This window comes from Podarcis gaigeae, assembly GCF_964106915.1.
Source record: "Podarcis gaigeae genome assembly, chromosome: 7".
Lineage (NCBI taxonomy): Eukaryota > Metazoa > Chordata > Lepidosauria > Squamata > Lacertidae > Podarcis > Podarcis gaigeae.
In genome coordinates this window covers 89,688,171-89,712,349 of record NC_139683.1, presented here as the reverse complement: position 1 = coordinate 89,712,349, position 24,179 = coordinate 89,688,171, and the positions used below count along the sequence as shown (strand labels likewise).

The following is a 24,179-nucleotide window of genomic DNA, read 5'->3' as shown; positions in this document are numbered from 1 at the left end:
ATACTACCTCGGGTTAAGAACTTTGCTTCAGGATGAGAACAGAAATCGCGCGGCGGCAGCAACAGGAGGTCCCATTAGCTGAAGTGGTGCTTCAGGTTAAGAACAGTTTCAGGTTAAGAACGGACCTCCGGAACGAATTAAGTACTTAACCCGAGGTACCACTGTATTTGTATTTACTTGATGGGGGCAACTGCCCCCCCCTGCTCCGCCCCTGGTTGCGGCCTGCTTCTGTGTGCAGTTACTCAGAAGTAAGCCCTGCCGAGTCCACTTGGACTACCTCCGTAGTAAGCGCAGAGCAGAGCTCCTGCGTAAGTTTCATACCGGATAAAATCACCTGGATTTCTTCTTCTTGTTTTTCAAGTGCTTCAATTGGATTGCTTAACCTTGGATTTGCAAGCGTGCTGTCGGATCACGTGCCTTGTTTCCCGCGAGCAAGTCACCTCGAAAGGGGTTTGGTCCCAGGTAGGTGTGTGTCAAGGGACATTCCTTCCTATTTGGTGTGAACAGTTTGTGCCATGAAATCTTTGCTTGGTGTATTTCAGAGCTGTTGTTTTGTGGAGGTCTCAGGATTTGCCCACAGTGCCTCCAAAATAAAATCGTGTTAGGAGAGGAACCAAATGGAGTTCAAACTCAGTGTCCAAACACCTTGGACTAAATGCCCCTCAGGGGTCCCTTCCAACTCTGCAGTTCTAATTCTGTGAAGTGGGTTGAACTAATTTATTATCACTGCAAACCTGCATTGCGTAGCAGGATTCTACTGTCAGCACACTTCTGCGGTTTGTTCTTTTTTATTACTGTGTGTTAAGGGTTTTGTCCAATGTTAGTTCCACTCAAAGTAGGCCCGCTGGAATTAATAGACATGACTAAATTTGGTTCATTAATTTTGGTGGGTCTATTCTGAGAAAACAATTAGATATAACCCTTACAATGAAGTAGTACAATAAAATAGCTTGTTGAACAATGTCCTCAATCCATCTCTCAAAACTATAGACCAGGGGTCTGCAACCTTTAAGACAAAAAGAGCCACTTGGACCCGTTTCCGAAGAAAAAACAACTGGGAGCCACAAAACTCGTCATTATAAAAATAACTTGTTTGTCACTTTTTTATTATTTCTTTGTTTGACCCCTCAGAATTACTCCTCATAGAAATAAACGTTAAATTGACAAGTTACCTTTTTGTGTGTGTGTTCTTAACTCCCCTTCAAAACAGTGACCAGCGTACATGCCCCCTTTCAATGCAGTGACCAGCGTACATGCCCCTTACAATGTAGCGGGCGGGCGGGAAGGTGACGTCGGGACGGTGCGTGACTAACGCACACACCGCCCCCATGCAACGTCACAGCCAGTACAGCGCCTGCCACAGTGGGGAGTGTCGGGACACACAATGCGCCTCCTCCCCTCGCTAGTATCCGCCCCGGAGCCGCGGCAAAGGTGTAAAAGAGCCACATGTGGCTCCGGAGCCGCGGGTTGCAGACCCCTGCTATAGACCCTTCTTGTGTGAAATCACTTTCCACTTCACCAAATCCTGCTGCACAATACAAGGCAACAGCTACTGCAGAGAGCTATCTACATAAAGGCTGAGCAAATGCACACGAGATTATATAATAAGGAGCAGTAATCAAAAAACCACAATGTATAAGAGTACTTAGTCATATTGACAATCCTTTGGATACATCCTTGGTCAGCTGTTGAGTGAAGATAACCTAAGCAGATAGGAGCAGTAGCCAACTACTGCCTGTTTGCACTACTATACCTTGATAATGTTGTTCTCTGAATTGTGGTATAATTGAGATCTAAAAATAAATTGGGATCTGTATGATTAATATTTGTGTTTGTTTTCTTTTAGTTTGGGATAAGAATGGTGATATGGAAGGAAACAGAAGTAGAACAAAATATGTTTAAGAGAACTTTATTTTGGGATAAGGGAAGTAACAGCATCATGAGAATGTTAGAAAGTATAATGCATTTAATATTTTTAGTGGATCCTTTTATTTACTTAATCCACACTCAGAATCAATACTTAGATTATGTACCCCGTGGACACAAAGATGGGTTTACCATGAAGCCACAGGACAGGAAGAAAGCTGGGAAACCAGCAAGACAATGGAGAGAATTCCCCACATTTTCCACATGTCTACTTTAGCCTAATAGATTCAGCATCAAGTTTAGTCCAGCAGGAAAGGAGAAAAAATCTAGCATTCTCTGCTTCTTCATGGGAAAATCATAACTGTCTACTGGATGTCTTTCTGCTTTTCCTTTGGAAAGGGGCACCTGTTGTAATGCCTCTGTCTTGAGAGACAGGAATGAAGTTAAATTACTGGAGCAACACAGTGACTGCAAGGACTGGTAACTCATAACTACTGCCTGCTGCATTGCTTTTTCTGCATTAGTGGCAGCAAGGTGACCTCTCCAGGGTGGAAGCTTGGTCAGTGTGTATAGAGGTCCTGGGCTACCCAGGTGACAAGAACCCCCTCGGTGCCTTGCTGGTGTCGTCCAAAGGAAAGCAGAGGAATGCATTTGGCACCAGCTTAGCTACGGGACTTGCCAGAAGGAGGCGTGCAAGACACCATCCAGCTGTTTTAGAGACTCCACTCTGGATTTGTGTATGGTTTATTCCTTGGCCTTAGCCAATGGTGTCCCACAAGGCAGTGGGTGCAGATTTTTGCTCAGAGTTTACTCCTTTCTCATAAATAAGCATAGCCGCAAGGCAGTGGGGAATTAGGATCAGAGTTTTCCTTCTCTTAGAAGGGCTCCCTTCCCAGATTGATGAGCCCCATCTGCCCCTCATTTCCCTCTACAGCACATGCAGAAACTGCCGTTTTGCTCCATTGGACCCACTATTGGTCTCATCCACTCAATCTGCAGAATCCTGTCCTTGCATGCAGGGGAAGTCCCTAATTCATTGAGGTTTTGAGACCCATCAGCTTGCCAGTCGAAGCTGTTTCCCGGGGTATGGTTGCTGTCACATGCTGACAGCCTAGGAGCCACAGGTGAGAGCTGAGTGTAGGGTGGGAACTGAAGATGGACAAACTAAGCCAGAAGGAGCACAACACGTCCCACACCAGAGGTACTACCCAACCCCAAACCTCCTGTTTGTATTCAGACAGAAAAGACCTGCTTCTGCCTTGATTTCCACAGTAAAAAATCCATTGCTCCTATGCAGGAGTTTCTTGGAGCCTACCAAACTACAGAATACAGACTTAGCTATTCTTTGAGCATTTCTTTACAAATAACAGCTTACATATGTTCTGATTGATACACTGTCTACAGAATTCCCCACAACAAGCTCCCTGTTGTTTTTTATACTTGTCTGTTTTTTCACATTGCTTGCCTTTTTTGTCCTGGCATATAATTTATTGCAGCTTCTAATTGCTTTACAAGGGAAATATAAGGTTCAGGTCTAAACAAGGAGTACAGAGTAGATAACCACGCAGTTAGATATCATTATCTTTATTCCAAAGTCCAGACTGGACTTTTAAGTATCAATGCTGATATTCAGTAACTATGATGTGCTGTTTATCCATGCTGCTGAAGCAAATTGTGGACGTGCACTTCAATCTAGTTTCTCAATGAGAAGTATTAACCTGCTTATCAATACCCAGTACTACTATCAAGTACAATATTGGTGTGGAAAACCTGCTTTGCCTTGAAATATCAATTTGATATATCTTTGTGAGAGAGAGGAATGTGATGTTCATTTCACTTATTGGTTTTGGTATTTTCATGCCACCGTTATGCCAAAGCACTCACAGTAGTTTACATTTTATAAGAACAGTTTATAATCTTAAGAGACATAATTTTAAAAGGAATCGAGATGAAACAGGAAGATCAGCAAATCCAAGTGGCAACTTTCTTACCTAACACAAGACAGTTCTGTTCCAGAAGGACCAGGTGGAAGCTTGCTGTGGGAATTATTCTAGGAGGGGAGGAGCTAAATGACAGTTTGTCCCAGCCAAGAACATGAAGGGGGTCTCAGTGTCTCCCTTCTCTTTTAAGGCTCAGCCAGCTTCCCCAGCGGAACTTGCTGATGGATTAACAGACTCAGTTTCTCCAGTCTGTTTGTCTTCTGCTCTCCTGCTGTCTGCTGCCTTGGAAATAGATCCCTTGAGGCAACCACCTCTCCTTGCCTTGCTTTGGGGTCGCATCAATGCAAAATGAACTTTTAAAAGTAGGAGCAGTAAAACAACAGACTATATGCAAGTGGCAGGGAAGGGGGGGAAATCTGAAAATGATGTTCTCTGTTGTATCAAGACTCCTTTGCTTCTGGTAAATTGCACCAATTCTGTTACTCTGCAGTTTTGCAAATCATGGATTTGCATAAATTCAACTGTAATCTATATATTTTAAAATTAAATTGTGTTTCTTTATTCGATTTAACTGTGCAGTCTTATGCACCATTTGGCATACATATAAATGCATTTTATTTACCATCCCCCTTTAAACTGGTAGCACTTGTCCTGATGTAAAAGACATACAGCAAATTTACATAATGCCCATATAAGACCTTTTTTTAATGAAAAGTCTTAAATTAAGAGTGCTATAAATATATTAGTAATCAAAGAGCAAATAATACCAGTGAACATATCTCTGCAGAGCAGTTGTTGAGATCCATTTCTTACTGTCAGTGTCAGTGCATGGCACACACTCCTAATTAACATGTTGAATTTAATGTTTAAATTTTAATAAATTTATATGCAATGAAACGCTTTCATTCAGGCCTACAGTTCCTTGAAATGAATAATTGCTTTTCTCTGATGTACAAATATATTGTTTTGTTGAAAAAAATAGGCATTTTGCATACTGCAGTATCAGTCAAATGAGCTCTGACAGTTCTCAGTTCAGAAGAAGCTTGTGCTAAAAGTGTTAAAACTTGAATAACAAGATTGTATTGGTTTAAATCTTCAGATGTTTTGTAAGAATCTTAGGGCTGGGCCAAAGGAATCTCTCAATGAAGAGGTCATCATCCATTTTAGAATAAGTTTGCACATGCTGCTTAGGAACCAAATATGGTTCATGTTCAGGAACTCTTACTGAAGTGTGTAGAACCTAGATATAATCAAGCTACAAACAGCTGCTCAAATACCTATGTTTTCAGAGTCATTTCTTCACTGCACATGGAGGCCTGGATCCTTCGTGTTGCTAGAATAATTCTATCCATTGTATTTGTACCTTGCTCTTCCTCCAAGGAGATTAGGAACATAAAGTCATCACATTTTATCTTCAGAACCACCTTGTTTTGAGGGACAGTAATTTGCCCAAGATCTCCAGATTGGCTAGGGATTTGAATCCAGATTGCACAGGCCACATTTCAACATGCTAGCCAATACACCACATTGACTGTTCTTGGGTCTGTAGGCAGATGAGAACTTACTTATATGTTGCTACCACAGTTGCACTGCATTGCTTGCAAGGCAACATTTTAAGAAAATTTGGTGGTTCCTGCCCAACAAAAAGATTTGAGTAAGTAGAGAAAGCTAATATTGCCTGAGATGAGAGCTGTGATTGACTTTGTCCCACGTAAATTTGGAGAATTTGTCCAGGAGAAACAACTCAGAATTTTTGTGGGAAGGAAGGTGGTTATATAAGATTAGTGAAATTTCTCAGGGCATTTCAAGTTGGTGTGTGTGTGAATTTAATTGACTGCCTTGGTCTTTTTTGTGCCTTGGAGAATACCAAACATAACTGTTTGGGGAAGAATCTAAAGCCAAAGGAAACATTTCTGTCACCTGAAGGTGGCCTGAATTTTGAGGGTTATATGGAGAACTCAAAAGCTTGTTCCCTATATTTGACATTTTGATTGCTCCTAATAGGTATATTTGCCAAACTCCGGATTTCGAAGCTTTTTCTTATGGACCAACATATCTTTCTTTGTTTTTATTCTTTCAGTATCTTCAAATCCAACACTTCTTAACAATGGCAAGCAAGATGAGTAAGAACTTATTAAATTCAGTTTTCATAGTTTAAAGAAAAAGGCAGTTTCTAGATCACATACTACTTGGGAGAGATTGCACTAGAATTAAGTCCTATATTAAGTCCTATACAGTGGTACCTCAGGTTAAGTACTTAATTCGTTCCGGAGGTCCGTACTTAACCTGAAACTGTTCTTAACCTGAAGCACCACTTTAGCTAATGGACCTCTTCCTGCTGCCGCGCCGCTGGAGCCCGATTTCTGTTCTTATCCTGAAGCAAAGTTCTTAACCTGAAGCACTATTTCTGGGTTAGCGGAGTCTGTAATCTGAAGCATATGTAACCTGAGGTACCACTGTACAGTGCAATCCTTTGTAGGCCTACGCAGAAATACATACCACTTTGTTTCCTCAGACTCAGTCCCAGGAAAGTGTGTATACAGTTGCAATCTTACCACTCTTCCCCAGAAGTAATCCCCACTGAGCTGGTGGAACTTACTTCTGGGTAAACCTGCAGAGGATTGTGCTGTAAACAATCTAAGACAATGGAGGGGGAGTTCTACACTTCATGTCTCACCATCTCAAAGCAGTATTTTCTTTGCATCACAATGGCACCTAATACCTTGGAAGTTAAACAGTATTAATGGAATGATTGAACACAGCTGTTAGTACTGTAATGAGATTTCATGCATCTGTGGAGAGAATATAAAAGCTAAGAAGTCTGTGGGAAATATCCTTGAAATCATCAGAGCAATACTAGGATTTTTATTCCAAAGATTCTTCTGGCCTGTTATTACACGAAGGATTGTGTAGTCAGGGAGGGGAGTGAGAATCAAGATGTAGTCTTAAATCTCTAGCAGCAGTCAAGCTACTATATACAAAATATTGAAATGCAAGCATAATACAATTAGAAATTGTTAAAACTACTATTAATTGGTAAAATTAACTTTATGTAAAGGACAGGAGATTCCTGGAAAAGTAAAATAGTGAGTGTCTCCTTGTAGATAATATGAAACGGAGATGTATGAGAGCAGAATATATAAAGAATTTGTGACTTCATATTGTTACGGAAGGGGGGGGGCATGTCTTCTTCACCTTCTTCGCTACAATATATTTGTTCAATTTCTCTAGGACTCCATCACCCCTCCCCTGTCCTCCATCACCCCTCAAGTAAGGTGTCAAGACCCTAATCCTGTCAAAATCACTCTGCCAAACCTTTCCTCCGGCAACGCCAGGTGACAGACTATGCATACATGGACCATTGTCTTCCCATCACCGGCACTCAGGAAGCGCTTATCTGCGCATATCTCCAGCTCTGCATATTCCCCCCTCCCTCCTCCATATGTTAATCCGGTGTAACCCAACCTTTCCTTAATGTATTCATGATGTAATCTGTGTAACCCAACCTTTCCTTAATGTATTCATGATGTAACTGGGATGTATTTTGCACTGTATTCTGGGACATGGAGGGAGTTTCAAAAGTTCATGTCACCCCTTTCTCGCTGTTCAATCTCGTCTTGAACCTGTTGCGCAATAAACCTTGGATTTCCGCATTTTGCTCCTGTCCGGCTGAGCTCATTTTCTTCTGCAGGGACCCGCGGACACTTAGTCCGACGAGCTGGGTGGCAGTGTAGCCCCGCACCCAGATTTTAGCCGTAACAATATGAATTATGATGCCACATATTCTGTACTTTAAATATTATAAATCGTTAATTTTTAATATATTTATGATATTGCTATACAGACAGGCAGATAGATACTAGATATAGGAAGGGCACTTCTAGATCAGACCAAAAGCCTACACAGTCCAGCTCTGTTCTCACACTGGCTATCCAAATGCCTGTGGAAGTCCACAAGCAAGGCACAGATGCAGTAGCGCACTCGCACTCATGTTCTCAGCAACAGGTATTCTGAGGCATATTATGAGAAGGAATCCCCTGTATGAAGCAAATGGAATAGGAGCAAGCAGTTAAAACCTCTTGTGCACGATCCCTTCCTCAGTTCAGTTCTTCCTCCTGTGGCTGCTTTTAGCTCCTAGAAAACCTTGATTTTGGATCTCCTGTTTTATTTCTAGTTTGACTCAGTATTCAGATCCAGTGGGCTGAATTGGTGCATAACAAGTTATATGAATGAAAAAAGCTGCTTCAGGTGACAAATTGTGCACATCACAAAGTGGAGGCAAACAGTCAGTCCTTTCACACTCTGATAAGTCATTTCCTAGTTTGTTGCTGAGAAACCATAATTTACTGTTCATCCAAATCCGCAAACTTATGTTTGCCCTCCAAACCAGAATTTCAGACCAGTTTAATAGTTTAGAGGGAGAATGTAAACCATAGTTTGCTTCCCCCCCCCCCAAATGTCACAGCAAACTATGGTTTTCCACAAACTACAGTATAACTAATCAAAGCACATGAGCACAAGGCTTGTTCTCATAACACCAAACCATGGTTTAGCATTACATAAACTGACCTTCTACTTGAATTATGTCCTATATCTACATATAGCTACACAAAACTTAATATATTTTAATCTACTTCTGAGTAAGAAAGTTACATGGCATTTTGTTTGATTCCACCATCACCCTGCCCCCAAAATTAATTTCTCTGCTGACAGAAATGAGCTATTATAGGAAAGGTTGATTTACAAAAGGAAAAAAAGAAAGAAACCCCACCCTCAAACTCCCGCCCACACATAAAAAAAAAAATCAGATTTGACTTTTCTGATTAATGGATCCTTTCTATAGTAGGATAATACATTTTCTATGGAATGCTCTAGTACAATAAGACCAAGAGGGCTATGAATAATAGTCAATATGATAACAGCATCGATAAATTACCGCACATAGGACAGGATTATCCTGTAAAATGTGAAGTGTTTCAAGTTAAATTTGTTTATGATATCTATAATTATCTGCCACTTGGATACCCTTCTCAGCAGGTTGAACAAGTACACAAAGCTTAACAGAGTTTGAAATAAAAGAAGCGTTTGGTCTCCCCTTGGGTTGTTCCATTGTTGATGTAAAAGAGAGCAGCTGCTAGCCAGCCAGGAAGTGGAGTGACGGTGTGTAGAGTAACTGATAGCTTCCTGCTACCAGCCAGTTGAATTGCCACCTTGTTTTTCCCCACCCCACCCCATTCCACTTTCTGGCTGGAACCCAAAAGCCTATTCAGTTTCCCAACTGTAGCTTTCAGGTTGACACTACTGCATCATGGGCTTCTACCTTGTTTAAAGCTGCTGCAAACATTCCCCACAAGAGGTAGGCCAACAGAGGGTGGTGGGTAAATGATTGAAACATCTGCTGACCATTGTTTTGAGCTTTGCCAAAGACAAAGAAGACCTCAGTCCCGAATGCCCCACTTCCAGAGTGCAGAAAATTGGCAGTGCTTACTAGAAGATGCAGAATTAAAGGTCTGCAGAGACACTTCCTCCTCTGTGCATTACATCATTAAATATATCTTTGATCAATCTTGATCAGTTGCAATGCTTTTTACTCACCTTGCCTTCTGATCAGAGGCAAAGTGGTAACAATCTGTTGGTGAATCAATTTATGTTTTCAACTTGATAACCCAACAAACAGCTAACATGAGGTGCAATCTAATAAAAAGGTAAGGATTTTTAGGTTAAACTGATCTTGTGGGAAGAGCTAAGCATCAATGAAGGCACAATATTAGGCTAACTAATGTTACCAGTTAAGCAGCTGTTCCTATTGAAATCAATCTAAAACTGATTTAATTTTGGCTGGATTATGTTCCAGGTGTACCATTTTTAAAAGTATGTGAATTATGCTGCTCAGCACTCCCACTCCAGTGTTTTAGACTTATGCCAACACTGAAACATAAACTTCCTGATCTACCTTATGCATGAAAATTATAACTGCTTTTTTAGAAAGTTACTTAAGTTCAACATTAAATTATAAGCATCTACTGATAGCAGACATTGCATAGTACGGGGGGGGGGGCAGCTTAATAATGTATTTTTCCTTTATATGGGTGTAATCCCATTGATGGCCTTGTGTTCATGGAGTGATCCAGTAGGTGCTTCCACTAATGGAAAAGGAGGGAAGAAGTATTTGCCAGCTTCATCGCCTCCCAGAAATGAACTCCAGAGAATTGAGGGACCTTCCAGAACAAGGTTGAAAGCAGTGGGAGAGGGCTACAATGGGGAGGGTAAATTCACAAATATTGGTTCCATCCTATAGTAGGTGTTCATAATTTGCATTTCCTTGTCTAGGGAAAAGGAAGGTGTGGATTCAGTAACAGCTGTATCATACTTTCTTGGTCTTTCCTAGTTTGACCTTGTGTACTCTTCAGCAGTCAGGAGCCCCTTGGCTGATTTTCCAGAGGATGATCCAAAACAGAGTTAGAAAAGTAATCCCTTGGAGGGCTGCTAAAAGTGAGAAAAGTCTCTCGTATCAAGGTATCTAATAGAACTTCCCAGCTGCAAAAGCCTTTGGAAGTGGGATTCAGCAGCTCTCGTTTAAGCTCTGATCAACTTTATTTTGGATTATTGTAACATGTTATGGTTGCCTTTTAAAATGGTCTAAATGCTTCTACCAGTGCAGAATGCCGAGACCCAGCTGTTATCAGGAGCTCCAATAGGGAGATCATGTTGCCCCATTTTGACTGTTAGCTTCTAGGCCCAATTAAAGTTCCAGTATTGACCCTACACAGCTTCCTTGAAGAAGAGGCCTGCTCCATTAACTGTTTCTCCTTCCGTCTTCCAGGCAATCTAAATGGCACTATTCTGTATGAGTTCCTTCCTTTTGTGAATCAAGGCTTGCATGTCACAACATTTACAGTTAACTCACCATCCTTGGAAACTGCCAGTCACAATGACTGACTAGCAATGCTTCTCCCCACCAGACATGCATGAAAAGCACCAACAGTGCCAAAATAAACCTGCAACATCAGGAACACTGGCTGACAATGTTACCCAACCTATTAACTCTATTTCACACAGAACGGACAAGTAGGCTGCCTGGAAAAACAAATGTGCACATGAATAGGAAGAATTTAGTTGAGGAAGAAAGCCCCAAGTTACCTAAGTCAACAGAAGGAAATTTCATGCAGTGGAGGAGATGACTGAGAACCAGATTTGATAGAGTGGGTATTTTAGATTGTATCAGGAGAGCCAAACCTGGTGAGGCTGAAGTCTTAAAGTTATGGGAGGAGCAAGATAAATTAGCAGTGTCTATTATCTAGGAAAATCCCACAGATGCCCAAATGATTCACGCAAGGGAAAGAAAAACAGCTGCTCAGATGGTTCAGAACTTGGAAAAGGCATTTGGATTTACAAGCAAGCACTCACATCATGAGAGATTCGTTTAGGGCATGAATACAAGAAGGACTGTAAAAATCATGAAACACAGTTCCTGACCATTATTGAAAAGATATAAATTTCCTAATACAAAATGGATGAGGAATGCAAAATTGGTTATTTCCTGGGGTCACTAGGACGCATGGCTATAACATTCCAGACTTACCACTTGGTGATGCAGTTCGACACCTAAGAGGAAAACGTGAAGAGGAGCGAACACTCTTGAATCAGGAATGGAAGTGACACAATTTATGTGTCCCAATCCCAGAAGAGAGTTAAGGCCATATCCAGAAAAGTTATTTGCTACAGTTTCTACAAAGAGGGATACCTAGCCAAATTTTATAAAGCACAAAAGTCAAAGAAATTCCCTGAAAACAAGCAACCAAGACAAAATAAGGGGAACAAGAGATGAATCTAACTGCAATCAGTAGATGGTAATATCCAAATTGCAGAGCACAAAACCATAAAGGTATGTGGCACAGGTTCATGAACCTTAAATTGCAAGCTAAGCAATGAACTGAGAGAGAATACTGTGCAGCAGGTCCTGTATGTCCCACAATTGAAATATGTCATGCTTAGTGTGTCTGCTTTGGACTGAAAAGGTTTTGATAGGCTGTTTAAATATGGGAAGTGCCAAGTGACCAGAGATGAGGGCACACTTAACTATTGGTGTATATGAGACCAATCTTTCAGGACCCCAGTCTGCAAATGTGGCACACTAATGCCAGAAGGATGAAGCAGATCCAGAAATTTGGCACAGAACCTCCCCTTTCCATCAATGCTGAGGCAGCCAGCTGTCTCCTGAGCAGGCCTAAGGCAGGCAGGGCCCCCTACATGGCTGGATGGGAAGTGAAGGCTCACCTCTCTTGGCTGCTCTTGCTGCCGCCCTGCAGCTCCTGTGTGGGCAGCTGACTCGGCCCAGTCCAACCTTCTGAGCTGGGGGGGAAGGTTCACCTGGCGGAGGGAGGGAGAATAGGAGGAAGAGAAGGTGGAGGCAGCAGGAGCAGTCCTGCTGCTGTCTTATGTGGCAATAAGGTCGTAGGGTTGTTTGGGTCTGCAGGGTGACATGAAGGAAATTAAATCCAAAGTGAACACTGAAGTGCAGAAGCTGTGGGAGCTGCTGAAGAAGCTGGAAAAGCAGAAGGAGCAGTTCCACATTTGCAATGCTGGCGGGGCTTCGGGCAGCAGCCCCAAACAGCTCTTTGGCAGCATCCAGAGGAGTGAGGGGTTGGTCACCTGCATGCATCCAGCTATGCCTCTTGCCGCGGCCGTTGACAGCCCGCTGTTCCCTTTGACCTTCCCCTGCCACCGCCAGGAGCAGCCCTCTGCTCCTGGAATTCAAGAGTCACTGTCTCAGCCCCAGCAAAGCTGGGCCCAGCTGGCCTCCGCCTAGCAAGAAAAAAGGAGGAGGAAGTGGCCTGGCACCGGCAGATGTTTTGGCAGCAGGGAGAGCCGGGGAGAAGTCAGCCTCATGGAGGAAGTGGAGCCGCTGAAGCCCAACAAGCTGGAGTGACTGGCCAGCTGTGGCAAATCACCTGTCCCACGCAGCACCAAAATACATTTTTATTTCAGTGCTGCGTGAGCCAGGAAATCCACAGGGCACTGCGGCACCAAAGGACGTGCATCTTCTGGTGCCACGCTACCTTGTTGTCCAGGGTATTTGTGCAGCAGCAAAACAGGCATATCTTTTTTGTGCCCTGCTGCCCCAAAGTCCAGCTGAATGGTGCAGCATTGCAGCCACGTCAGCCAGCCAGATGGAGATGTTAGGCACCAAACATGGCACTGGAACCATACAACACTGGTCCTAAAGGCTCCCAGTATGTTTCCGAGCACAATTCAAAGTGTTGGTGCTGACCTTTAAAGTCCTAAACAACCCTGGCCCAGTACGCCTGAAGGGGGTATATAGTCTCCACCCCCATCATTCAGTTTGGACACTGAGATCCACCTACAAAGGCCTTCTGGTAGTTCCCTCCCTGCGGGAAGTACAGAGAACCAGGCAGAGGGCCTTCTCAGCAGTGGCGCCCTCCCTGTGGAATGCCCTCCCATCAGATGTTGAGATAAAGAACTGCACAACTTTTAGAAGATATCTGAAGGCAACTCTGTTTTTAATGTTTAACGTTTTATTATGTTTCAAAATTCAATAAATTATTATTAATATTATTAATAATATTAAGCTGGAAGCCACCCGGAGTGGCTGGGGAATCATCATCATCATCCTTTCCCCTGCTTTTCAAAAGGCCAGTTGCTTGTCACAAAATGCTACTGGCGCCTGGTTAATTTCAAACACTGAACAGAACTCAGATGCAGAGAGAAGGTTTAGGTCTCTTTGGAAATGACAAGGTGCATGCAGACTGACGTGGGTGGCGCTGTGGGTAAAACCTCAGTGCCTAGGACTTGCTGATCGCAAGGTCAGCGGTTCGAATCCCCGCGGCGGGGTGAGCTCCCTTCGTTCGGTCCCAGCTCCTGCCCACCTAGCAGTTCGAAAGCACCCCTAAGTGCAAGTAGATAAATAGGTACCGCTTTATAGCGGGAAGGTAAACGGCGTTTCTGTGTGCGGCGCTGGTGCTGGCTCACGAGATGCCGCTTAGTCACGCTGGCCACGTGACCCAGAAGTGTCTTCGGACAGCGCTGGCTCCCAGCCTCTTGAGCGAGATGAGCACGCAACCCTAGAGTCGATGGCGCCCCCAGGTTTCTCCGTCCTCCACCAGTCACGGACTGTGGGCCGGGGGGGGGAGGGGTGGCATTATTAATCCAGGAAGATTGTTCTTTCAGGGCTCTACCATCGCCATCGATCCCCGGCATTGAATGTGTTGGCCTAGTGTGGGGCTCCGAGGTGAGCTTGGCTGTCTGGCTGGTGTACCAGCCACCTAGCGCACCAGCAGCCACCCTGTCAGGCCTGCTGGAGGTGGTGGCCGGCTGGGCCTTGGAGTTCCCTAACCTATTGGTATTGGGGGACTTCAACATCCATGCTGATGCCACTCCCTCCTCACAGGCTCTGGACCTGGTGTCTTCCATGGCAACACTAGGGCTCTCCCAGTTTGTTTCGGGCCCCACACATCAAGCAGGCCACACGCTGGATTTGATCTTTGGCACCGGTATAGATGTGATCATGTCTCCTTTGATGAAGGTGCCGTGGTCTGATCACTATGCTCTGAAAGCCAGGATTGACTTTCCACCCCCACCCTGCTTAGGTGGCGAGCCAATTTGGGCTCGCCCGCAGAGGCTGATGGACCCTGATAGATTCCGTCAAGCCTTGCGGGACCTTGCTCCCCCTGGCGACTCATTGACTGAGCTTGTTGAGGGCTGGAATACCCAGCTCCTGGTAGCCATCGATGAGATCGCACCTAAGCGCCCTCTGCGACCTCGCAGAAACCGGGCTCCCTGGTTCACCGAGGAGCTTCGGAAAATGAAGCGGGACCTCAGACGGCTAGAGCGAGTATGGCAGGGTGCCCGTGACAGAGCCTCAAGAACATCTTATAGGGTTTTTATGAAAACCTATGAGATGGCAGTGAAGGCCGCTAAGAAGTCTTACTTCTCAGCCTCCATTGCATCCGCTAGCTCTTGCCCAGCACCATTATTTAGTATAATTAGGTCTTTAACGTCCCTTGAAGGACAGCCAAATTTAAATAACAATCTGACACACAGCTGTGAGGCATTTGCGAGCTTTTTTGCAGAGAAGGTCCTGTTGCTCCGCCATGACCTCCCTGCCAATTTGGATACAATAAAGGAACTGGAGGCCCCTCGACTGTCCTCGGGTCCAGTATTGGACCACTTTGATCGGATATCCCCAGCCGATGTGGACAGACTCCTCCGAGCTGGAAAGCCCACCACCTTTCCTCTTGACCCGTGCCCGTCTTGGCTGATTAGAGCGTGTCCAGATGAGGTGCGGGCCCCCCTGGGGGATATCATCAATTTGTCCCTTGGCACCAGGATATTCCCAGGGGAACTGAAGGAGGCGCCCGCTCTTAAAGAAAACATCATTAGATCCCTTAGATCTATCCAATTACCGCCTGGTTTCGAATCTTCCATTCCTGGGTAAGGTGATTGAGGGAGTGGTTGCTGAATAGCTTGGTAAGTTTCTGGATGAAACATTGGCTCTGGATCCATTCCAGTCCGGCTTCCGCGCTGGTCATGGGACCGAGACGGCTCTGGTTGCCCTAACGGATGATCTCCGCAGGCAGCTGGATTGAGGTGGGCTGGGGCTGCTGATTCTTCTAGACCTGTCAGCAGCCTTTGACATGGTCGATCACAAACTCCTGGACCACCGCCTTGCCGACGTGGGGATCCAGGGCACAGTCCTTCAATGGCTGTGCTCGTTTCTCTCTGGTCAGGGACAGAGGGTGGCGCTTGGGGGGGGGGGAATTGTCATCGCGCCACTCCTTGGTGTGTGGAGTACCTCAGGGTGCTTTTTAACATCCTTATGCGCCCCCTCGCCCAGCTTGTCCGGAGTTTTGGGCTGGGTTGCCATCAGTATGCCGATGACACCCAACTCTGTTGAAGGATGGCCATTCTGACTCGGCCCCAGACACACTGACCAGATGTTTGGAAGCTGTGGCTGGATGGTTACGTGGGAGCCGGTTGAAGTTAAATCCTTCGAAGACAGAGGTCCTCTGGCAGGGACGGGACAATATGGGATTGAGGGGGCAACTCCCATCTCTTGCGGGGGTGCAATTAGTGCTAGCACCGTCCGTTAAGAGTTTGGGTGTAATCTTCGATACCTCCCTCTCTATGGAGGCGCAGATTACAGCTATAACAAAGGCGGCATTTTTTCATCTCCGCCAAGCTAAACAGTTGGCCCCTTATCTCTCTCGCCCTGACCTAGCCACTGTGATCCATGCAACGGTCACCTCCAGACTGGATTATTGTAACTCGCTCTACGTGGGGCTGCCCTTGAGACTGACCCAGAAACTCCAGCGGGTGCAGAATGCTGCGGCGAGACTCCTTATGGGCTCTTCGCTGCGAGATCACATTCATCCGGTACTATACCAGCTGCACTGGCTCCCGGTGGAGTACAGGATCAGGTTTAAGGTGCTGGTTTTAACCTTTAAAGCCCTATACGGCCTAAGACCCTCGTACCTACGCTACCGCCTCTCCTGGTATGCCCCACAGAGGAACCTACAGTCTGCAAATAAAAACATCCTGACGGTCCCAGGCCACAGAGAGGTAAGGCTGGCCTCAACTAGAGCCAGGGCTTTCTCGGCTGCGGCTCCAATCGGCTCTGTCACAAGAGACTAGGGCCCTGCGGGACCTGACATCTTTCCGCAGGCCCTGCAAGACAGAGTTGTTCCACCAGGCCTTTGGTCAGGGCGCAGCCTGATTCCCTCCTCTGGCAACCTGCATAGAATTTTGCTTAACGGTTGCCATTAATTTGATTTTAATTAATTTTTATAATGAAATGTTTTTAGGATGTTGGATTATTTGATTGTTTGATTATTTGATTGTTGTTAGCCGCCCTGAGCCCGGCTTCGGCTGGGGAGGGCGGGATATAAATAGAAATTATTATTATTATTATTATTATTATTATTATTATTATTATTATTTTAAGGGAAATCTCATGAAAATGCAGTTCAGGTGGTATTTTACGCTGTCAAAGCTATCTAAGATGTATAAAAATATCCTGAGCACATGCTAGCGGTATGGAGATACAGAAGGAAATATGTACCACATGTGGTGGCTCTGTATAAAAATTAAAGAATTCTGGAATATCGTAAATGATGAACTGAAAAGAATGATGCAAGTATCTTTTCCAAAAAAGCCGGAGGCCTTCCTTCTAGGTATCTTAGATAAAGAAATACCAAAAGGGCTTAAGGAAATTTTTCTATATGGCACTGCGGCTGCAAGGACCCTGGTTGCAATGAATTGGAAGGGGGAAAGGGTTCCTTCCAAATCAGAGTGTTTAAACAAACTTCTAGAATATGTTGAGATGGCACAGATGGCAAGAGAGGCAATTCAAATCAATGATTTATTCAGAAATGGGACATGTTTAAAAAATATTTACAGAACTATAATCAGGGTGTGGCAACTATGGCAGAATTTGAATGATCTCTGTAAACAATACAGTGTTTGAAGTAAAATTAGAGAAAAGGATTAGTGAAAAAGATGTAAGGTGTATGATAAATTTGATTGAATTATGAAATCTACAAATGTTTTGCAGAAAAGGTAAACGCATTGGGTGTTGACGGGAAGTCATGTATAAAGATAAAAAATACAGAATAACAGAATAGAAGATGATTGCTATTTTGGCCTATTTAAAAGCTTTTACTGTTTTTTCTTGTGTTTTTTTCTGTTCTTTTTTTCTCAAGTTGTAATGCACACTTTATGTTATGTTTATTTTTGAGCTTAATCAATAAAGCACATTTATTCCCAAAAATTCAAACATTGAACAGAACTCAGATGCAAAGAGAAGGTTTAGGTCTCTTTGGAAATGTCAAGATGCATCCTGGATGATGCCTTCCCAAGTACATGTGGGGAGATGCAGTAGCCACTGCTGTGTATCTGCAAAACTGACTGCCAATCAAGGGAGTTACACACACCTTTTGAACTTTGGCATGGAAGAATACCTAACTTATCACATATAAGTATATTTGGCAGTATTGCTTATGTTTTTGTACACAAAGAGAGCAGGCAGAACCCAGACTCCAGGGCAGAACAAGGAATTATGGTAGGATATGCTTCTGGGGGCAAAAATGATAAAAGTTATGGACTTAAAAAGAGGAAAGGTCAGCGTAAGACGTGGTTCATTTTGATGAGCACAGCAGAGCTGATAAAAGAGGAACTGTGATAGATTATTCTCAGCAGTCAGTGAAAGAAACACAAGACCCTTTGTACTTTTCACAATATGTAGCAGTCCAGATCTAGCTTTTACTTTCATACCTTCTAGCACAGATGATGAACAGAAAGAAGCAGCAGAAGACCAGACTCCAAATAGCACCACCAGAGGGGATGAGGTACTACCACTGGAGGGTGAATATGAGGATGTTGATGCAGTTCCAGAACCAGAGGTCTGACAGACTCAACTGAAGTGTTCCACCTCTGCGACTATCCTGCATTGCAGGCTTGGTGCAGCCCCTAGAACCTTCCACCTGGGAAGAGATAGAGCAAATGCCCGTCGCTGAAGCTCCTCTGTGGAAAGATCCTATGCCGGAGGAGTTTGATGCACTGCACCAGAACTAGACCTGGACCCTCGCCACGCTGCCTCCTGGGAAGAAGGCAATTGGAAGTAAGTCGGCACTCCAGATAAAGCAGGGGGCAGAAGGCAAAGTTCAGTGCTGCAAAGCAAGGCTTGTGGGGAAAGACTTCCTTCCAAAGTATGGAAAGGACTGATGAAACTTTTGCTCCAGTATTCAGATACACTACTTTAGAACACCTTTAGAGATTTACATGAAGCAGCCGAATGGTTTTGTCAAACCAAATAAATCTAATTTAGCAGCTATTGGATGAGAAGTTGCATAGCATGTTCATACAGTCCGCACAGTTCACACACAAGGTCACACAGACAAGTGTTTGTACACAAAACACAAAAATGGACAATGTCCTTATGTTCTATCATTTGTGGATGACCTGATCATTGCAACTAAGAGTGACTGAGATTAAGTAGTAAAGGATGTGGCAAAGGATGTGTCAATCAGAGAATCAGGAAAAGTCTCCTACTACCTAGGGGCGCAGGTGGCGCTGTGGGTTAAAGCCTCAGTGCCTAGGACTTGCCGATCGAAAGGTCGGCGGTTCGAATCCCTGCGGCGGGGTGCGCTCCCGCTGCTCGGTCCCAGCGCCTGCCAACCTAGCAGTTCGAAAGCACCTCTGGGTGCAAGTAGATAAATAGGGACCGCTTACCAGCGGGAAGGTAAACGGCGTTTCCGTGTGCGGCTCTGGCTCGCCAGAGCAGCGATGTCACGCTGGCCACGTGACCCGGAAGTGTCTCCGGACAGCGCTGGCTGGCCCCTGGCCTCTTGAGTGAGATGGGCGCACAACCCCAGAGTCTGTCAAGACTGGCCCGTACGGGCAGGGGTACCTTTACCTTTACCTTTACCTAGGGGTCTAAATTGAAAGAGGAGGATCAGAGGGTGGATCCGATCTTCCAAGCCAAAAACAACAAGTTGTTGAATTGCTTGGCAGCCTGAAGCTGTAACCATACCTATGGCCTCTGATTTTCTAAAGAGCCAATATGAATCTAAACTCTTAACTGACAGCAATCAGTACAGGTCAGTGATAGGAAAACTTTTGTACAGTGGTACCTTGGTTTCCTAACATCTTAGTTCCTGAACAACTCAGAACCCGAACGCTGCAATCCCGGAAGAAGGTGTTCCAGCTTTCGAACTTTGCCCAGGTAGCCGAATGTGCTCCTGAGCTTCCATTTTTACTGTTGCACAGCAAATTTGAGTCCCCCACATAGTAATTAAGGCTTTCCCACTCTCGTTTTGCCCTTAAGCAGCAAAATTAAGTACGCCCCATCATAAATAAGACTTTTTCCGTCCTGTTTTTACCCTTAAGCAGCAAATTTATGCCCCCCCCCATTGTAAATAAGGCTTTCCCCCTAATACGATTACGGAGGAAATAGGGATATCCAAAGGTACGCAACAGGGATGTCCACTCTCACCATTGTTATTCATCATGGTACTGGAGGTTTTTCTAAAATCACTAAGAGAAAATGAGACAATAAACGGGGTTACAGTAGGCCGGAATGAATATAAGGTGAAAGCCTATGCTGATGACCTGGTCATAACGGTGGAAGAGCCTTTGGAAAGCATGAAAAATATACTTATGGAGGTAGAAAGATTTGGCCAAGTGGCAGGATTTATATTGAATAAGAAAAAGACTAAAATAATTGTCAAGAACATGGATCAAGATAAGATAGAGAACATACAGCAACAAATTGGCATAGAGGTGGTGAAAAAGGTGAAATATTTAGGTATTTGGATAACCCCCAAGAATATATATCTATACCAGAATAACTACATACCAGTGTGGAATGGGATAAAGAAAGATCTGGAGGTGTGGGGACGAATGAAATTGTCACTTTGGGGAAGGATTTCAATGATAAAGATGAGTGTGCTACCAAAACTATTGTTTCTGTATCAAACGATTCCAATAATCAAGGGGACTGGGGTCTTTAAAGAATGGCAAAGAGCTATTTCAAGGTATATCTGGCAGGGAAAGAAGCCAAGAATTCAATTTAAGTTACTAACTGATGCAAAAGAAAGAGGAGGCTTCGCCTTGCCAGACTTGAAACTGTACTACGAAGCCTCATGTCTCTGTTGGTTAAAGGAATGGATAAAATTAGAAAACACAGAATTGTTAGATTTGGAAGGATTTGATAATAGATTTGGATGGCACACCTATTTATGGGTGGGAAAGAAGAAAATCCATAGAGGCTTTGAGAACCACATTTTCCGAGGATCGTTAATAGAAATATGGGAGAGGTATAAAAACCTGCTTGAACCAAAAACTCCACACTGGTTGTCTCCGTTAGAGGTTATGACTGTTAAAAAAAACTAACATAAGAAAGAATTGGATTACATATGGAAATTTGATTATGAAAGAAGGGGGGAAATGGAAAATGAAACCATATGAAGAAGTGAAAGAGTTTGTGTATGATTGGTTGCACTATTTTCAGATAAATGAAATGTTCAAAAAAGATTTTAAAGAATCTGGGTATGCAGAGAAGGATTCTAAATTTCAAATAGAAATAATAAATAATGAACATAAAATCCTATCCAAAATGTATAAGATATTGTTGGAATGGCATACAAAAGATGAAGAAGTTAAATCAGTTATGATAAAATGGGCCAGAGATATTGGACATAATATACAATTTAACAATTGGATAAAACTATGGAATGAAAGTATTAAATTTACTGCATGTACTGCATTAAAGGAAAATGTTATGAAAATGATATATAGATGGTACATTACACCAGTAAAACTTGCAAAAATGTACAAAACATGTAAGAAGTGTTGGAAATGTAAAGAAATAGATGGTACATTTTTTCATATGTGGTGGGAATGTAAGAAAGTGAAAAGCTTCTGGGAGTTGATATACAATGAATTGAAAAAAAATGTTGAAATATACATTTGTTAAGAAACCAGAGGCCTTTCTCTTAGGAATTGTTGGCAATGAATTAAATAGAAAGGATCATAAATTTTTTCAATATGCAGTAACAGCGGCAAGAATATTACTGGCTCAGAAATGGAAACAAGAACAATTACCAACGTTGGAAGAATGGAGAACGAAGCTGATGGACTATGCAGAACTTGATAAACTGACTGGGAAGATTAGATATCAACGTGATCAAAAATTCATCGAGGACTGGGGAAAATTAACAGATTACTGGGAATGTATAAGTGATAACGAAATAACGTTAGTGGCATTTAGAGAAGCTCTGTGATAAAATAAGAAATATTGTAAAAAAGTAAAATATAAGAGGGGGGAGGTATAAAGCAATATCAAAATTTGGAAATGTGTATTTAAAGAAATTAAATTTCGAATGATTGGCAGAGAAGCCAAAGGAAGTCAAAAAATCGAAAAGTTTAACAGAAATTGTAATGTGGTATGATTGTATGGAAAAATTAATAAAATATAATTATAGATAGGAAATAAGGCTTTCCCCCTCTCATTTTACCCTTGCACAACAATTTTTTTTAAAAAAGCATCATAATGAAGGCTTTCCCCCTCTCTTTATACCCTTAAGCAGCAAATTTAAGTCTCTCCCCCCCCCATCATAATTAAAGCCTTCCGTTTCTGATTGTAGTGTTCTGAGGTGATATTTGGTCTTTTGTTTTTGCTAATTTTTATGTTTTTGTGTGCCTTTTTTATTTTTGTGTCTGTGGCTTGTTTTTCGTTTTATGATTGATTGATTGATTGATTGATTGTGTGACTGTAGAAATGGATAAAAGCCCCCTATCCAAACAGTTACTATCGGTGCAGGTAAGAAAAAATTATTTTAATTTTTATCATCTACAATACTGTCTTATTTATTTTATAGTGCAGAACATTGATTATTGCTTTCATTTTGTGGACCAATGGTCTTGTTAGTAAAATTCATGTTGCTGTTTTAGGGGTTGTTTTTAAAAGTATGGAACAGATTAATCCGTTTTGCATTACTTTCTATGGGAATGTGTTCCTTGGTTTTGGAACGCTTTGGTTTTGGAACGGACTTCCAGAACGAATTAAGTTTGAGAACCAAGGGACCACTGTAATTGACCACAACAAGTAGATCAGATATTGCAAATCGCAGTGGAGTAAGCTATCAAAAGAGTTGTGCAGATATCTGATGGGAACAAAGAACTGCAAACTTAAGCTGCCAGCAGGCAGTAATCTTGAACTGGTAGGTTACTTGGACGCTGATGGACTGGGGACACTAAAGACTATAAGTAAATAGGTAAATATGTTATTTGGAAATGGTTCCATTTCTTGGGACGTTATAAACAAAATTGTGTAGCTTTATCTTCTACAGAATCTGAGTATGTAGCTGCTACTGAGGCATGCAAAGAGCTAGCCTAGCTCAACCAGCTGGTGTAGGAGAAGCCCATTCAGCTGATGGGGGATAACCAGAACTGTTTGAAGCTAACACAGATCAAGAAGTTCCATACAACAACCAAGCATATTGGAGTGAAGTACCACTTTGTGTCTGAGGGGATGCAAGATGGACTTGTCGAGTTGACCTATTTGCCATACCAAAGAGATGACAGATGATATTCTCAGCAAACCTCTACACAGAGATAGCTTTGAGAACCTTCAAATCACGATGGGACTCTGGGTGGCTTAATAAAAAATTGTACATTCAATTGTTCTATTTGTCTGAGAAGGGCTTTGTGGGAGATTTGCATCCAAAACTAACAGTGCATACTTTTGGTGATAACTGCATCTAGGGTCTAACAACAACAGAGCTACAAATTTAATAATAATAATAATAATAATTATTATTATTATTATTATTATTATTATTATTATTATTTATACCCCGGCCGAGACCGGGCTCAGGGTGGCTAACACCAAATATATAATACATTAAAAACACAAAATCAAACGATTAATTCAAAATACAATTTGAGTCACATTTAAAATCAAATTAAAATCAAATTAAAATTAAGTGGGAACCCACAAATCATAACTGTAGGGGTAAGGAATTAAAAGTTCAAATTTCTAGACAATTGGATTCAGACCATAGAATGTAATTGGTAGAAAGGGGTCTGTGTGATGTCTTTTCCCATGGTGGGAAGGGTTAAAGGTATATTAGCCTCCCTTCTCATTCTTCCCAGGATGTGAGACAGGCCAGACATATGTCTGTGCTCCATCTGAGCCTGGACTCCATTTTAGAAGCTAATTTTGTATTTTGTAACTTAGAAGTAGTTTTTAACTGCCTTATTTTGGTTGCTGCTACAGCTCAAATCAAGTGAAGTACTTTATGCAAGTAAATACTTTTAATGTTTGTTTTACAGTCTGTTGCCTGATTTATTAAGAGGGTAAGAATGCTAAACAGCCTAGCTCCCAGAGTTTCCACTTAATGCTGCAAAGGATGGTGATCTAAACTCTGCTAGCCAAGTGTTTTAATTCTGAACACTAAGCCAATCGCTTTGAATGTTTCACTCACAGACATGAGTAACAGGAAGGATTGTTGGAGTTTGCCCCTGGGGGTGAAGCCAAACCACTGTGTTAGCAGCACCAAAGTGACCTCACCAGAGTATAAGCCTGAGCAGTGCGTGTGGAGGTCCTGGGTGACCAGACAAGACCTCCCCTTTTTTGGCCTTGCTGATATGGTCCAAAGAAAAGCAGAGCAATAAGTTTGGCACCAGCTACAGGAGTTGCTATGGGACGCAGGTGGCGCTGTGGGTTAAACCACAGATCCTAGGACTTGCCAATCAGAAGGTCAGCGGTTCGAATCCCCGCAACGGGGTGAGCTCCTGTTGCTCGGTCCCTGCTCCTGCCAACCTAGCAGTTTGAAAGCATGCCAAAGTGCAAGT

The 24,179-nt window shown here is 43.0% G+C and overlaps 2 long non-coding RNA genes across 2 annotated transcripts; both read left to right on the top strand.

Annotated features, from left to right (window-relative positions):
• The first annotated feature begins 99 nt into the window (after positions 1-99).
• LOC310848989 lies at positions 100-11,132 on the top strand. Its single transcript, XR_014566710.1, has 4 exons — positions 100-462; positions 1,847-1,947; positions 5,887-5,929; positions 10,630-11,132. It is a non-coding gene; the product is annotated as an uncharacterized lncRNA (long non-coding RNA).
• Positions 11,133-19,616: 8,484 nt separating this feature from the next.
• LOC310848994 lies at positions 19,617-23,648 on the top strand. The gene is made up of 2 exons (XR_014566715.1): positions 19,617-19,743; positions 21,818-23,648. It is a non-coding gene; the product is annotated as an uncharacterized lncRNA (long non-coding RNA).
• The last annotated feature ends 531 nt before the right edge of the window (positions 23,649-24,179 follow it).